Source organism: Eriocheir sinensis, chromosome 41 (assembly GCF_024679095.1).
Source record: "Eriocheir sinensis breed Jianghai 21 chromosome 41, ASM2467909v1, whole genome shotgun sequence".
Taxonomy (NCBI): Eukaryota; Metazoa; Arthropoda; class Malacostraca; order Decapoda; family Varunidae; genus Eriocheir; species Eriocheir sinensis.
Window position 1 is genome coordinate 4,445,030 of NC_066549.1, and position 18,121 is coordinate 4,463,150.

Sequence of the window (18,121 nt, forward strand, 5' to 3'; positions counted from 1 at the left end):
TTATGCTATACTCGAAGGCCAAATCGAATTGACGATCATGAGAGACTGAGGGTCATATTCTTAAACATTCCGGCACCCAAGTACATACATTTAACAAGATTTTCGTGGGATTTGCGGGCATTTCCAGGGGTAGTTTTATGACCCTGGTGGTAGTGTGACCCTTCCTCTGTACCGTGAACGTAAAGAAACACCTATGGAGACGCGTTTGACCTCTTATTTTGCCTTTAGGAATGATGGATGCAAGAGAAGGGAGCCTCTAACAATATCGACCTGATCAGTGTTGAGCGTTGCCTCGGCGCCCAACAAAACGGGTTAACGGATGAAAGGTGAGGCACGGATGACGCTCTTGTGTTCTCACTGAAGTGCCTTTAGACAAAGTCCCCCGGAAATGAGCTCAAAAGTGATCAAAAATGGGACACGATCCTCCACTATATTTCTTTTTCTCATAAGGTCTGACTAAATATCCAGTTAAAGAAAACTAAATAATGAGACTTTGCAGCTCATATATATTTCAAAAGTGAGGTCGAAAGAATATTAAGGAAAAAAATCTTACCGCCCGAAGAGAAAGACTTTAAAAACATTAGCAATTTTTTTCCCACATCTTCAAGGAAACTGTGGGAAATGCGGTGATCGGTATTGACCGCAACTTCAGTCTGAGTAGCTAGACCAAGTTTTTATATGTGTGTGTGTGTGTGTGTGTGTGTGTGTGTGTGTGTGTGTGTGTGTAGAAATAACCGCTTCATTACTTAAACAAAACTAGGACTTTCACGTACACCACTTCACTGAGCCCTCACCCCCACCCTCCTCCTCTCCCTCCCAGCCAGTATACAGCCACGAACAAGTGTCCTCGCGAGAATGAAACTAACCCGTTGCGTTCTCTTCGACTCAGGACATTACAGTACAATGAGACCTTATCGGAAAGACGCAAGGCAATACAAACATTCACGGCCCATCCCTTACAGCACACAGGCAATGAGAGAGAGAGAGAGAGAGAGAGAGAGAGAGAGAGAGAGAGAGAGAGAGAGAGAGAGAGATAAACAAAAAAAACACTAAATTAAAAAAGTGATATATGATAAAAAAAGAGAGTGAATAAAGTAACGCAATATCTCAGCTGCATATCAAATAACATGAATGCGATGTAAAAATAAATTCTTCCGGACGGTAATTAACTGCCTTGATATAAACGCCGGAGCTGCACCTTTCCGCTGAGATTTGCGAGGTAATTACGTGATGTGTCGACGGAGGCCGCGGGACCGAGAGAGTGAGCTTATTTACGAGTCAGGGAGTGAGGGAGTGAGAAGCATTATGGTGTGGCCGAAACCGTTACTCACCTCTGCATGTGTGTGTGTGTGTGTGTGTGTGTGTGTGTGTGTGTTTGCATGCACGACATATAGAGAGAAGTGCACACCTATAAATAGTACACACACACACACAAACAAACAAACAAACAAAAATATCACACCTTACATCACCTGAGGTCGCATTCTCCATCACAGAGTCAATGAATTTTGCTTGTTACATACGATCTCGCACTTCAATAGGCCCCGTAGCCCTCCCAGTCGCGGTTTACATAAGTTCATTTCAACACGGATTCTTGAAAACGAGACACACACCCCGCCACGAAGCATCGAGACCATTATACGTGTCTGTGTGTGCTACAAAGGATAATCCAGGCGGCCCTTAGTGTCTGAGGAGCCTCCGACACGCGGCGCGGCGGGGAAAATTGTCGCCATCGGGATTGCCTTCATTTGCCTGCGATAACGGCGTCAGCGCGGGAAGGGAATATCGTTCAGTTGCACCTCACACACTGACAACAGCAGACCCATAGGAACAAATACACATTCACACATTAATATTTATAACTATTCATGCATACATACACACGAGGGAGGGTTTCTGTTTGTGTTTGTTTGTTTACTTGGTTGTTTGTGTGTGTCCGATAAGTAGGTACCTGATTGTATAAAGTAAATACATGAGAAAATGAAACAGTGCTCTCTCTCTCTCTCTCTCTCTCTCTCTCTCTCTCTCTCTCTCTCTCTCTCTCTCTCTCTCTCTCTCTCTCTCTCTCTCTCTCTCTCTCTCTCTCTCTCTCTCTCTCTCTCTCTCTCTCTCTCTCTCTCTCTCTCTCTCTCTGCGCATCAGTATTTTCTTTGGTGAATTATGATTAGTTTATGATACTTCGGAATGGGTTAATGTGATGGGCGTGCTGGGCTCCCCTGCGGCTGTGTCCTCGGGCTTCATCTTTACGCAGGAGCAGCAACCTACAATGGGGCAGCACGTGTGCACCCGATAAGACAGAGGAAATATATGCTCTAAAGAATTCAAAGCGGAGAGGTACATTATTGATTAAGTCTATGAGGATGTGTCAGAGCAGGCATCGCGGCCACTCCCAGGCTCCCTCGCTGCCGTGAAGGCGGTGGTCGGGGCGGGTCAAGCCGTTGGAAAAGTAAACTAATAATTCAATAGAGCGAGTACGATACCGACCACTAATTCAATCAACGTCAAACAGATCACTTTTTTTTACCGGACAATACAGAATAGGTTAATACGTAGTGTTCACAATCTTCACCACGCGCAGCCACGGTTACAGTTAGTGGCAAAAGTGGCTCAGCTCGTTATTCCGTCTCGTTCCAATCAACGCCAGAGATATTGGCTTTAAAGAGAAATAAAACAATGTGATGACGATGCACATTAAATGCCATGTATATGTTTCTAAACTAATTGCTTTCAGCGCAAATGTTCATCCTAAAAAGAAAGAACTCCTCCTTAAACTTGCACCATCCCATTAAGTCCCTCGAACAAATGCCTTCCATCTTTCCTCCTCTCGACATCCCGCTGCCTGCTCTACTGTGAGAACGGCCAGCAGACAGCCAGGCGGAGGGAAGACTCGTGGTGGTGGTGGTGGGGGGGGAGGTTGCTCCACGTACTGAACAGGCAAACAATGAGGCTTTCACTCATTCACGCAAGCTCCCCGCTGGGCTCTAGAGAGGATGGTGAGAGGTTATCAAGGCGGCCCGCGCTTCCTTGGAAGAAACGCGAAGTGGTCTATTAAACGGCTTCACCGGCTCTGAAAGCGTTCCAAAGAGTTGGCCGCAATATGTAAGACCGTCCGCCTCCTGCCTCGGCTACTGTGTTGCCTCGGGTGTACATTGCTATTACGAGGCGAGAATACATTAGTCGACAGAAACAAAGCACGTAGTTAAAATCTCGCCTCCATGTTCCTTTGATGCAAGATTATTACACCTCAGTATATACATGAACACATTTCAAATGTTCACCACTGTTTACACGTTGTTTCCTCGGCCGAGTTCAGTTTGTACGCTACAGAATATATGAGGCACTTAGTAACATAGTCAACCAAGCGCCACATATAGAAAGACGCTTGGTACATTAGGGGACTCATATATGAAATAGAAATGAGAAAAAATCGTGTCTACCATACCGAAAAGTTTCTCCTATATAATTGTGTGGACAAAAAATCTTAAATCAGAATCATAAGTCGGTAACCAGAGGCGGAATTAAGCCATGCAGACCAGACAATGGCAAGTCAATAGAGTAGAGGACACCAGTGAAGCGCTTGATAAATAACGTCTGTCAGTATTTACATAAGAGGATCATTCGTCGCTATACAGGAGGGCGATCACATACTTACGTTGCATGAACCGGAATAAAATAAACTGATGTCATTATAACTTAAGTGCATGTTAATAAGGAAACAGATGAGCTAACAATGACAAGTCTATCAGGCCGGGGGGAAATGTTGACGTATCAGAAGCGAAGTTACTAATTATGATTCTCGGGCCAGCACACGTAGGAGGTCAATAATTCTTTTTTTTTTTTAAACAAAGGAGACAGATCAAGGGCACACAAAAAGGAAACACCAATTTAAAAAAAAGCCCGCTAATTGCTGCTCCTAAAAAAAAAAAAATCAAAAGAGGTGGCCGAAAGAGAGGTCAATTTCGGGAGGATTTCTGTATTCTACTCGTATTTCTAGAGAGATAAGGTTATTTTACAGGCGATATGCTCTTTCCTACACACACACACACACACACACACACACACACACACACACACACAAACACACCAGCATCACTAATCCCTGCCCTAACAAAGCCCAGCATCGAGCAGTCCAACGCAGGCCAGCCGCAGAACCCGACCTACACCATAACGCCTGCCGACCGCCCCGCCACCCCTGACCCAGCCATCACTCTCGACCACCCATCATTAAGGGAGTAAGGGGCCGGGCACGCTTCCTATCCGCCCTTTGTTTTCAGGAGATGGCTCAGTCCGGATCCATTGTTCGCCTGGGTGAAGTAAACTCTGGCGGGGAAGGATTTAGGGTATCAGGGGAGAGCGACGGCGAGGCGGACGCGACCTGACGCTGTGGCGGGAGATATCTGGCGGTGAGGTGTTGTGTGTGCTGGGTGGAGTGTGTGTGTGTGTGTGTTTTACGTCGTGGCCTGCGCAATAGGCGTGTGTGTGTGTGTGTGTGTGTGTGTGTGTGTGTGTGTGTGTGTGTGTGTGTGTGTGTCTTCGTTTCATATACAGACTAAACAAATATCAGAACAACACCATCTTAATCTCATGGTAAACTAGGTCACCATCGCCTTCACGAGCCAACAATGAAAATGGCAGTGGTAAACGAATATTTCGCTCTTAAAACACTGTCTGGGTTTTCTATGTGGTCCCCCTAAGCCATCCAGTCCATTATCTATCATTTATTCGTTATCAATCTGCCAGCTTTTATCGGTGTCCAAAAACTAATCAGTTTGAGGATGTTTCCCTGTGTATTTGGTGAGTATACCGATCCGTTCTTTTGTTGATAGATACTTTTGTAACGGACACATAAACAGACAGACGGGCAGACTCACAAACAGGCGAGCTACGACGTTAACATTATCGTGCTCTTCGCTCCTCGCCGATGATGAATAACTTATAGGGCGCCCATGCTGAAGGCCCCGCCTGTGCTCTGAGGGCTGACAAAGAATAGTTCCACAAGTGGCGAAATGTTCCCAACGGTAATTCGGACACTTTCCAAAAACATCCATTTCATAGTGACTAAAATAAGGGCGGTCGTCTTCAAAATAGAACTATAGCCAATTAGGTGAGCAATAATTAACTTAAAAAGATGTGGCAAACTTGGACCCAACCTCTCTTCGCAAGAATCGCAATATTCAAGTTTCAGTGCGCGTTATCAGACACACTTTTCATCATTTTCTTCAGTCAGTCTGTTCATCATATTATATGGTTTCTTCGCTGAACCTCAAGTATTTATGCAAGTGATTTCCTAAATTTCATAAGCGCTATTGCTCACAGAGAAAAGCCTATTTTAAAAAGGCTTATTCTGCCCTGTTTCCTATTCTCTTAGAGGGGTCAACGACCTTTCCTCCACCCCATCCCCCATCTTTCCTCTCGCCTCATAATATAATTGACAATATAAAAATATTTTGTCACTTTCTTTTGTAAACGGAATATTTTAAGAGAGAACACATTCAGACGGTCCGGCCTTTCTTCTGGGGTTTGCAGCGAAAGGAAGAGATCTTGGGTGTCCTGCGTGTCTTTATTATTCGTTTTCTTCGCTGTTTCCTGTGGACCGTCCTTAATTTACCTTTTAAAGGAAAATATTGAAAATATACAAATTTAACCCATGAGAAACGAGCTTTGCTATTCCCAAGAACATTAAGGAACATTAACAAGTTAATATCTGACACAAGGGTCGATACCACTACCGCCTCCCACCAATCTTGTGACACGGTGACTGATGACACGGCTTGTGCCCCCCCCTTCCCCCCCCACACACAGACAAACACACACACACACACACACACACACACACACACACACACACACACACACACACACACACACACACACACACCTTAATCCCTCAGGAACACAGGCACACGCAATAAAACAAGCCACGGATTTGTCATGTCATCCCTAATCTTGCCCCGTCTCTCTGCCACTTAGTGCAGTCAGCGGCCTCCGCTTTCCACGCCACAAACAGCGAGCACAGACAGCCTAGAGAGCGTGCAGCCTGTTTCCCACAAACACCAACACCTGCAACAACAATTCCACAACTACAAACACTTATATAACCACCGCCACCACCACTACCACCACCACCATCACCGCAACCGCCGCCACCGTCACCGCCTCGATGATGTAAATTAAGCATTGGTGGCTTGTGAGGAGAACTAAGGACCAGATAAATCGAGAAAAATTAATGATGGCCTCGCTAATCTTCTGAATTATTTATTGCTGGGAACGACATGACCGTCCAGCGATAACACACACACACACACACACACACACACACACACACACACACACACACACACACATAAAGCCACAATGGCGAAAATTAGTGTAGGAAAATAATTAACGGCTTTTATATTCCTAGCAATGAACATTAAGTGTATTAATATTCTGTAACAGATTTTGAAATCAGATAAATGTGGTCAGTACGATTTACACAACAAAGTATGCGACGTCAAACGCGGCGTGTTTGTTTAACGATCAGCGGCACGAGTGTGTGTGTGTGTGTGTGTGATGTGTACACAGGGATAGTGTGTGTGTGTGTGTGTGTGTGTGTGTGTGTGTCAACACCGGCACATCTGGATGCGGGGTGGCCGCCGCTGCCAGCACCACACACACACACACACACACACACACACACACTCGTGCCGCTGATCGTTAAACAAACACGCCGCGTTTAACGTCGCATACTTTGTTGTGTAAATCGTACTGACCACATTTACCTGATTTCAAAATCTGTTACAGAATATTAATAAGCTTAATGTTCATTGCTAGGAATATAAAAGCCGTTAATTATTTTCCTACACTAATTTTCGCCATTGTGGCTTTATGTTACAGAGCACAAAACATTCATCTAAAGGACCGTGGCAGAGCATCACAGATGCCACCGGGCGGGGCATGACCAAGAAAGTGTGTCTCCCCAGGGCCTTGGCGTGTGTCTTGAGCCACCCTCCCGGCGGCGGGATCCCGCTGCTTGCTGACGCCTCCACAGCCGGCGCACCAGCAAGGCCTTGTAATTATGTATATGAGATACCATCTTGGAATGGCGCAGATCAAGGGACAGCATATATATATATATATATATATATATATATATATATATATATATATATATATATATATATATATATATATATATATATATATATATATATATATATATATATATATGATATTAATAAAGACACGAATACTTAGAATATTATCGTCATTATCATTATCATTATTATTATTATTATTATTATTATTATTATTATTATTATTATTATTATTATTATTATTATTGTTATTATCATCTTCAGCATCATTATTATTATTTATCAATAATAATGATGACAAGCTGAAAATTTTACAATCAGTTTTTTGATCCGCAACTATACATCTCCAAACTAATGTGGATCATATTATTATATACGGGGTTAAAAAATAGTTTCGTGAAAGCGCTTTCTTTCTCTACTGCCTCTGCAATTCAATAAGTATAAGAAAAGGTTGAAGCTCACACAGTTTATTCTTGTGATGCCAGAGCAGCAGCATCCGGCCAGGCAGTGGTGCACCTGGTGACTGCCGCGACACACGTCATCACCACGCCCGAATAATTCACGCCAATGCTGGCCTCGCTGTTTCAGGCTTCATTTCGGCCGTAGGAATACCGGTAATTCTAACCTGCCTTTCGTAATACAGGCGGTGACCTATACCTTGAAGGGCAATAAATAATAACATGTGTCAACGATAGTCGATACAATACACGGAAAGGAAATATTGTTTACATCTTAGAATCTGAAATTAAGCAAATTCCATTAATAAATCCAAGTGAAGGTGTGTGTGTGTGTGTGTGTGTGTGTGTGTGTGTGTGTGTGTGTGTGTGTGTGTGTGTGTGTGTGTGTGTGTGAAAGCGATAAACAGATCGTTGTCTACAGGTTGCTGGACAAGTTACTTCAGCGTTGAGCCGCACAAAGCGTTATTTTACCTTTTTACAGCGAGAAAGGCAGCTCAAGGACAAAGAAACAAAAACAATAACAGAAAGCCCCGCAACAAGCTCCTCCAGTACAAGAAAACAAGAGGCCAGAGAAGAAGTTTACACCACAAGTTTAATGCATAAGAGAAAGAAAACACACAGCCGGTCCCCTCGAAGTGAAGAGCCCCCTCACCCGTTGTCGCCGCGTCCAGCTCATCACTCCCCAGACCGTCCCGCCCCTTGTCCTCGTCATCACTCATCGGGACGAGGAAGTACAACGCCTTAGGGAGCCTCTATTCCCATGTCAGGTTATATTTTCATGCTACACACACACACACACACACACACACATACACACAAACTCTCTCTCTCTCTCTCTCTCTCTCTCTCTCTCTCTCTCTCTCTCTCTCTCTCTCTCTCTCTCTCTCTCTCTCTCTCTCTCTCTCTCTCTCTCTCTCTCTCTCTCTCTCTCTCTCTCTCTCTCTCTCTCTCTCTCTCTCTCAGTAATAATGTATAATAACAAGATTGAATTGACTGAAGAAGAGAAGGGGAAAAAAGGGGAGGAGGAGGAGGAAGAAGCCGAAAATGTAGAAAAAAAGATATGATGACGAAATAAAGAGAGTGAAAAGGAGAAAAAGGAAGAACAGGGATTGGAGGAGGAGAAGGAGGAGGAGGAGGAGGAGGAGGAGGAAGAAGGAGAATAATGATGATGGAAACGAGGAGGTGGGGGTGGAGTGGCAAGAGGATGAATAGCAGGAGAATGAAGAGGAGGAGGAGGAGGAGGAGCACGCAGAGGAGGAGGAGGAGGCAGAATAAAAGGAAGAGGAATATATTAAAGAGATGAATTAAGGAAGCCCTATTGATAAAAGACGCAAAAAGGAGAGTGTGGGGCAAGATGGTGCAATCAGTATGAGAGAGAGAGAGAGAGAGAGAGAGAGAGAGAGAGAGAGAGAGAGAGAGAGAGAGAGAGAGAGAGAGAGAGAGAGAGAGAGAGAGATAGAGAGAGAGAGAGAGAGAGAGAGAGAGAGAGGACGGAATGATTGAAGACGGTTAATGAAAGGGGACTTTGGAGAAAATACGAGAAGAGTGGATGAATGTGAGGGGGAGGAGGAGGAGGAGTAGGGTGAGGAGGAGGAGGGGGAGGAGTGTGGAGTGCTGGGGAGGGGAAATGGCGATGGTGCGCGAAGTAGGAAGAAGCAGAGAGGAAACCGTGACCTTGAGAAAACACCTGTACTTACATTTTACAGCTGCGATTTATTTGCTGACTTTCATTGGCACGTCGCGCAATCAGGACGGCATGACTATTGTTTTTCTTTGCAACAAGCTCAGTTAACAAATAAATTAATACATTCGAGAGGGAGGGTGCCGGGTGTACGGAGAAAGATGGAGAGGGAAGGAAGAGGAGATGGGGCAGAATGGGGAGGGATGGGAGGTGTGTGTGTTGCAGAACTGTAATAATGCGATACGAAGCTAACCAGAGGACAGTGAAAAAATCGCACGTGAAAACGAACGAGTATTGAAGCTGAGTTGCCGGGGTGAATGAAGGCGGGGGAGACGGCGTGTTGGGATGGCGCCCGGCGAGGTGTTAGCGAGCAGCGCGGGGGTAATCACGCAGGTGCGGCCTATCGGGAAACGGGTGGGGGTGAAGGTGCATATATAGACTCGTGGGTTTAAATTTGCTGGGAAGGCTGACTTTTATTTCGTATGTGTTTTAAGAGCTTTGAAAACTTTATCAGTAGTTATTTTAAAGTTAGGTAGGGAATAAAGAGTGTTTTCAATATTGATGCCATCGTTAGTGTTTATAAAGTAGTGACCAAGCTTGTACGAAATAACGGGAAAAACTAAAAAATAGATCATGTCGCAATGGGTTGGTTTGCACTGAGTTACTCGCACTAGCTATGAAAGATCTGATCATACTTTTAATCACCATATTGCTGTATATTAAAGACTTTGGTTAGTTTTTCCAGGGACGGCAATATCATACCTTCCTCATACCTACGTTTAGCCAAACTATTATTAAGTTTTTTGACTCGTGGCTCGGGTTCATGACAAGGGATGCCATTTTTCGAGCGTGTCTTGCGTTTCCTTTCCTCTGTTTAACAAGTTCCTGTCTTGAAGAAAATGCTTTATTTGGCTTTTCACAAAACTGGACGATCTATTTGGTTGCGTGATGCTTTTCATATTTTGTTTTTCATATTTTATTTGCTACACTTCAGACACGTTTTATCTGAGAATTGCGATGTCTTAAAATATGCCTGATTAGAGAGAGAGAGAGAGAGAGAGAGAGAGAGAGAGAGAGAGAGAGAGAGAGAGAGAGAATCAAAATCACGAAAGTCAACACGCCGCCCGAGTAACAAATACATACACGATCGAACACGCCAATCCACCGCCCCAACACATGACCCCAAACGACTCAACAAACCGACCGCTGTCTCCATGCATTCCCCATAGGCATAAACAAGCCACCACTACAATAGCCCCGTCAGCGCCTGGCACCTACTACCACTCCTTCACGCCACCTCCGTCACCGCAGCACCACAAACATGCAGCCACACATTCACAGGCCAGACACTTTCTATATTCATAAAGCAGCCCCGTCCGTCGGCTCCAGCGTTCGTCTCAATCCATCCTGGCAGCCGCTTTGAATCACAAGAGCTGAAATTTACTGGAAGACGAATGGCCCTCCTTGCGAGATTCCCGGAAGGTCTTTTCACTTTTTCCCATTTACACGAAAAAATAATGTTAGAGGGGATGATAAGAGTTTTGAGAAGAGAAAATAATAAAAGAAAGAAATGAAGAGAAAGGAAATAAAATGAAAGATAATAGAGTAGGGGGGATATAACAACACCTAACCAATCTAGACGAAGCAAGGAACAAAATAAAGAGTTGCAGCATTGGAGGTAAAGGGTAGAATGGTTAGGAGGGGTTAAGTGATTTGTCAGGCGAAGGAGAGTGGCGTAGACAGCATGAGAGAGGATGAGGATGCAGTGTGGAGGCGGAGGTGACACTGAATTTTGTTTGTGTGTGTGTGTGTGTGTGAGAGAGAGAGAGAGATTATACAAGCAGGTGAACGGGTATGCACACTGCCATAAGTAACGTGAAGGCAGGGATGAGCTGAGATGTCGAAAAAAAGGCAGCTATTATTATTATTATCATCACAATTAGCATTACTATTACCAGCGTTAATGAGCACCATATGAATCCCTTTTGTTTCGCTGTGTGTGTGCGTCGAGGCGTGCACACGGAAGTGAATGTGTTTATTTTGTTTGGGCGCCTAATTAGCGAACAAACAAACAAACAAACACGGTTACTTTCCGCCAGACGCAGACGGATTAGCCGTGATTTCGAAAGCTGATGTTTTGTAATTGTAAATGCATTCCAGGTTCTCTGCAGCCGCTGTCCAATAGAGGATTTATTATTATTTTTTTCAACAATTGCACGCACAGGAAAATGCTTCTCTCTCTCTCTCTCTCTCTCTCTCTCTCTCTCTCTCTCTCTCTCTCTCTCTCTCTCTCTCTCTCTCTCTCTCTCTCTCTCTCTCTCTCTCTCTCTCTCTCTCTCTCTCTCTCTCTCTCTCTCTTTTCCTTCTTTCTTTCTTTTTTCTTTATTTCTTTCATCGATTCACTTTGTTTTCTTTCATTCTCTCTCTCTCTCTCTCTCTCTCTCTCTCTCTCTCTCTCTCTCTCTCTCTCTCTCTCTCTCTCTCTCTCTCTCTCTCTCTCTCTCTCTCTCTCACACACACACACACACACACACACACACATGAATTATATATCATTTTGCTTCAGCCATTCATCATTTCCTATAATCATGTTCTCTTCTTCTTTTGCCCATCATTCAACATCCATTTCCGTGCGCTTGTTTTTCCTAATGTCTACAATATGCATCGTCGTACCTCTATTATCTGTCTTTGCATATCGTTATCTTCTCTTATTTAATTTGCTTCTTTGTTTTCTTTGTTTTGCGTATTTTCCGGTGTTTCCATGCATTTTTTTTCCTTAATGTTTATAAAATGCATCGCCGTACCTCACTCATCCGTCTTTGCATATTAAGTTCTCCTCTTCCTCTTTTTCCTCTCGCATCTCCACGTTCAGTTCTCGTGATCTCCCCGCGCCGTAATCAAGCGCCCTCCCTGCCTGCGCGTTAATCCACTGCCGTCTTTTCTCACCTCCATCCTCTTCCCTGACTCACCTGGGCTCCCTCTCCTTGTGTTGCTCCCGTGTCCTCTCTCTCACTCCCTTCTTTCCTTCCTTCCTTTCTTTCCTCTCTCTCCGTTCCTTTCCTTTATTTCCTTTCCTTTACTCTCTCTCCGTTCCGTTCCGTTTCTTTCCTTTCCTTTCCTTTCCTTTCCTTTCCTCTATCTCCGTTCCGTTCCTTTCCTTTCCTTTCCTTTCCTTTCCTTTCCTCTATCTCCGTTCCGTTCCTTTCCTTTCCTTTCCTTTCCTTTCCTTCCTTGCTTGTTTGTATCCCTCCTTCCTTGTTTGCTTCCCCCCTTCCTTCCTTCCTTTCTATTTTCCTTCCTTCCTTCCTTCTTTCCTACCTTCCTTGCTTGCTTTCCCCCTTCCTTCCCTCCTTCCTTCCTTCCCTCCTTCCTTCCTTTCTTTCTTCCCTCTTTGCTCCCTTTCTTTCTTCCTTTCTTCCTTCCTTCCTCATTTATCAGATTATTTTTCACTTAATCTCACCCTTCTTCCCTCCTCTGTTAGTGTGTGTTTGTGTGTGTGTGTGTGTGTGTGTGTGTGTGTGTGTGTGTGTGTGTGTGTGTGTGTGTGTGTGTGTGTGTGTGTGTTCCCCTATCTTCATCTTCCCATCCTTACAATACTCCCAGCTGACGTCGTAAAACTGAAAGATTACAAGGAGGAGAAGGAAAGGAGGAAGAGAAGGGACGCACAGAGACGGAGGGGGACGCCGTAGGGGACACAATACCATCAGGGAAACCTGTATATATCGCAGCGTCGCGAGGTTTTGTCACACACCACTGACCAGGGTTCGAAGAAGCTCAAAAATCCGCCAACGTGCACGCAATATTCCAAACACACCCACACACCTACACATCAACCCCGTTCCCACTTTCAAGCAGACACATACAACACACACCTTATGATGAAAACACTAAACAGAGACACACATTTACATACAACCATTCATGGCATACATTAACTTCGCCAAGCAAGCAAATGCACTAACACTCTCAGACCTTCCGCATAAATAACGACACACACACAGACAGACAGACAGACAGACAAGTAGACAGACAGACAGACAAAGACATACAGACAGACACAAACACACAAGCAATTCAAACAGCCAAACAACACTTTTACATTTAAATTTATCTAAGAAATAATAAAAAAATAATAAACAAAAGTAGAATTTCAGGGATGTTAATTTAAGTCTAACCATTAACTGACGAACCTTATGTAAACACACACACACACACACACACACACACACACACACACACACACACACACACGGCAGTACAGAGTCAATACAAGGCCTAAGCAAACACCTAAGGCGTTATCCAAGGCCTACATGGTGAATGGGACTTCGGGAGGGAGAGGGAAAGAGAGGGAGTGAAGGAAGGAGAGCGAGAGGAGAGCGCCAGGGAGACAGGAAGAGGAAGGCATCTGACCCGGGCGCTTAAAACGGGCGGAAGGGACAGTCTCCGATATAGAGTCGATGTAAGAGGGACAAGCGAAAACCCAAAGGAGGGGAAAGGTAAAGTGATGCTGTCTGTCGGAGGAAGTGGAAGTGAGAAATTGATGGACGGGAGCAAAGAAGTGTCAAGGACAGAGCGAGGGGAAGAAAAGGAGGGAAGGTTGAAGGAGTGAATAATGTAATTGCAACGTTCGTCCCTTGTCTTTAAGAGGACGTATGAGAGGAAGGGAGGGACATGTGGACGAGCAGGCAGGCGGGCAGGCAAGGGGACAAGCCGCGGAGGAAGAGGGAGAGAGGTGCATGTGGAATGAGGAAGGTGACGCGTGCAGAACTGAGTGAATTCTTAAAGGAGACGCGTGTTGATTTGCAGGGAAATGAAGGAGTGTAAATGTGGATGAAAAATAACAAGGGACGCCTGAGAATGATCAAGATTATCGTGTCCTGTCTTTGAATATTCCGTTTACTTCTTGCATTTCATTTTATGCTTTCCTTCTCTCTCTCTCTCTCTCTCTCTCTCTCTCTCTCTCTCTCTCTCTCTCTCTCTCTCTCTCTCTCTCTCTCTCTCTCTCTCTCTCTCTCTCTCTCTCTTTGTCTATTTTTTTTCTCTCTCTTTCATTCACTCTCTTTTCCTATCTTTTTTTTCTCTTCCTTTCTTTCTTTCTGGGTGCCTGTCTTTCTTTTTTTCTTTCTTCTTTTCTTTCGTTCTATTTTTTCGTTCTTTTTTTCTCTTCTTTAATACTCTCTCTCTCTCTCTCTCTCTCTCTCTCTCTCTCTCTCTCTCTCTCTCTCTCTCTCTCTCTCTCTCTCTCTCTCTCTCTCTCTCTCTCTCTCTCTGTCTGTCTGTCTGTCTGTCTGTCTGTCTGTCTGTCTGTCTGTCTGTCTGTCTGTCTGTCTGTCTCTCTCTCTCTCTCTCTCTCTCTCTCTCTCTCTCTCTCTCTCTCTCTCTCTCTCTCTCTCTCTCTCTCTCTCTCTCTCTCTCTCTCTCTCTCTCTCTCTCTCTCTCTCTCTCTCTCTCTCTCTCTCTCTCTCTCTCTCTCTCTCTCTCTGATGATCTCTCCATTGCGCAACAAGCCTCATGATGAAAGGCTCTCATCTATTAGCTTGCTCTCCCATGACAAATGTTGCATCAGATGAAAACTGATCGAATGATTCAAAATACTCGATGACCTTACAAGTGAGCAAATACAAACTGTTTATGATGGACGGCACGACTCGAGCGTGAAATGATGGCAAAAAACTTCTGTATACAAATAAATTGAGACTGAACCAGCTCTTTCTTGAACCATTGTAGCACGAGAAAGGAATATACTTTTACCTTCAGTAGTTCAGCACAACATGACGGATTCCTTTGAAAAACAACTCGTCTGCCTTTTCTTCCACCTGAATTTTCGCTAAAGTCAGAAATGAAGTCTTGGCGGCCATTTGAGTTGACGTAATTCACTTAAGTTAAAGGACAGACCACCTAGGATCCGTGTGGTTTGAATACAGAAGTCAGTCAGTCTCTCTCTCGCTCTCTCGCTCTCTCTCTCTCTCTCTCTCTCTCTCTCTCTCTCTCTCTCTCTCTCTCTCTCGCTCTCTCTCTCTCTCTCTCTCTCTCTCTCTCTCTCTCTCTCTCTCTCTCTCTCTCTCTCTCTCTCTCTCTCTCTCGACACACACACACACACACACACCTTCCGCCAATATGCAGCCCCAAGCTCTTCCAGTTAAAGAGTATCGGCTGCCCATCGCGAGCCCAGCACGTGAACGAACCCTTGGTGAATGGCACGCCCACACGACGCCTCCCCAGCATCGCCCTAACAAAAGCGTGCAACAATATGGGCCGATGAGCCTCGTTCGCCCAAATGGCAATCGATTTCGTAAGGGTGTGGAGGGCCGCGACACCAATAACCCGCAGCCTCTCCGCGTTATGCCGCTCATCTTATCTATTGCATCGTATACCTGCCTGGCCCTTAATCCGCTCCAATGAATGGCTGCTGCTATATTTTGTGGAATATATCGAGTAGCCCGGGATATTCTTGGTGAGCTTATTAGGTAAAGGTTTTATTCGTGACAAAAGAACGTTCAGCAAAGAATGGCGTCTTCATCCGTGACCCAAACAAGGCCTTAGCGAACCAGGACTTCACTGATACAAAGTAGGTCGAAGAAATGGCTGTTGTTATATATTTTTGTTCGTATTGAGTATTCGGGCACTATATTGGCTATGTTATCAAGTAAAGAAGACTTCACCCACGTCAGAAGCTTGTAATAAAAGGCGGAACAAGTTTTCAGTGACGGTCTTCACCTTTACCACACGACCCAAACATCCAAGGCAAAATTTTAAAGTATTAGGATATCCCGGGGTTAACAACAACAACAACAACAACAGCACAGTGGCCTCGTTGCAAGCTTAGTTACAGTCCCGGCTTAATTGTTTCTCTTCTATTCTATCTCTTCCTGCCTATCTCTCCTATCTTTTCCTTCACATATACCCTCCCTATCTCCCTTTTTTTCTCTCTTTTCCCTATATCCCGGGGTCGTTTTTGGTTCTCACTGCCTTCCGGTGTCTTTCATTAAATCAGATGAAATGGCGGGACCGTCTTTGCTATGTTTTCTTTCTTTTTTTTTTTTTACAGCAAAGGAGACAGTTCAAGGGCACACAAAAAAAGGAAACAATAATGACAAAAAACCCCGCTACTCACTGCTCCCACAAAAAAGTCCAGAGGAGTGGCCGAAAGATAGGTCAATTTCTATTCTATGCTATGTATCACTTCACTACAATAACCCTGCTGTTGTATTTTTTTTTTCATTTTCTTACTTACTTTTGTTTTCCTTGTAACGACCTTTTCTCCTCTCCCTGTACTGCTTGGTCTTCTTTCCCTGGCAATGTTCCCACTACTTCGAATCTACATGGTAAGAACCCTATTCTTACTTACTTTTGTTTTCCTTGTAACGACCTTTTCTCCTCTGCCTGTACTGCTTGGTCTTCTTTCCCTGGCAATGTTCCCACTACTTCGGATCTACATGATAAGAGCCCTATTCTGCACTTGGCCGAGATCAGTGTAATAGGGAGAATTTAGGCCAAGAATACCACGTTTCCTTCCTTCTGATGTATAAAGGTTACCTCTCTAAATGGTAACCTATAGTCTTCCAAATATGTCGAGGCCGGTCTGGCGTTGGCTCCCGCGGGTCCTTTCCTCCATTCTGCTCTGCCACACAGTCCCAACACCTATCTCTTCCTCTCATATGTAAGCTATAGGTAACATATGAGAGGAAAAAACAGGTGTTGGGACTGTGTGGCAGACCAGAGGGGAGAAATGGACCCGCGGAAGCCAACGCCAAAACGGACTCAACAATTTGGTTTCGCTATAGCATCTCTTAAGCTCAGGGAATACACATAATAGACATTTAAAGCCTTATGTCCAGGATTCTAATGCCTTATGGGAATCTAATGGCGAGTGGAAGTCAGTTTAATGCAGTTCGTAATGAAGCTGGAGTGTCGTTTCCATATTAACGGCTCTTCTGTTAAGTTCATATTTAATCCGATGCTTTGTGTGTTGACGGAACAGCGTGAGGGTGATGGTGACTAACAGACCTGCACTCACCCCTCAGTTTTATTAAGGTCTGCATTTCCGTTTGGTTCGTGTAATGGTAATCAGATGAATAACTTTATTGTATTTCATCACTGGCCTTAACCCGGTAGCTGCGGGGATCAGGTTTCTTAAAGGCCCCTCTAAGCGAGAAAAATTAGAAAAAAATCATCACACACAAACCATTTCATAATACTATATATCAATGCATTTGCGATCAGTTTATGCATCATCTGCTTTGGGGGGTTTATATCATGGCAGAAATTTGGCCCGTCGCTGGTACACGGTAAAGCCACAAATTTGGCCCGTCGCTGGTACACGGTAAAGCCACAAATTTGACCCGTCGTTGCTACATGGTAAAGCCACAAATTTGACCCGTCGCTGCTACATGGTAAAGCCACAAATTTGACCCGTCGCTGCTACATGGTAAAGCCACAAATTTGACCCGTCGCTGCTACATGGTAAAGCCACAAATTTGACCTGTCGTTGCTACATGGTAAAGCCACAAATTTGGCCCGTCGTTGCTACATGGTAAAGCCACAAATTTGGCCCGTCGCTGATACACGGTAAAGCCACAAATTTGACCCGTCGTTGCTACATGGTAAAGCCACAAATTTGGCCCGTCGTTGCTACATGGTAAAGCCACAAATTTGACCCGTCGCTGCTACATGGTAAAGCCACAAATTTGGCCCGTCGTTGGTACCGGGTTAAATGCCCGCAACTCGTTATATAAAGTCTATTCGTTAACATCGTACATTTTCACGAATCTTCATTAGCCATTTCTTCGTCGAGGCGCGCTGCAAAGGCCAGTCAGTGATGTAAATGGCCGTATTTCCTCTCTCGCGTTATCGTCGCTCTCAGCTCCATAGCACTCTTCGCTCAGAGCTCAGGTTTCCATTGCTCA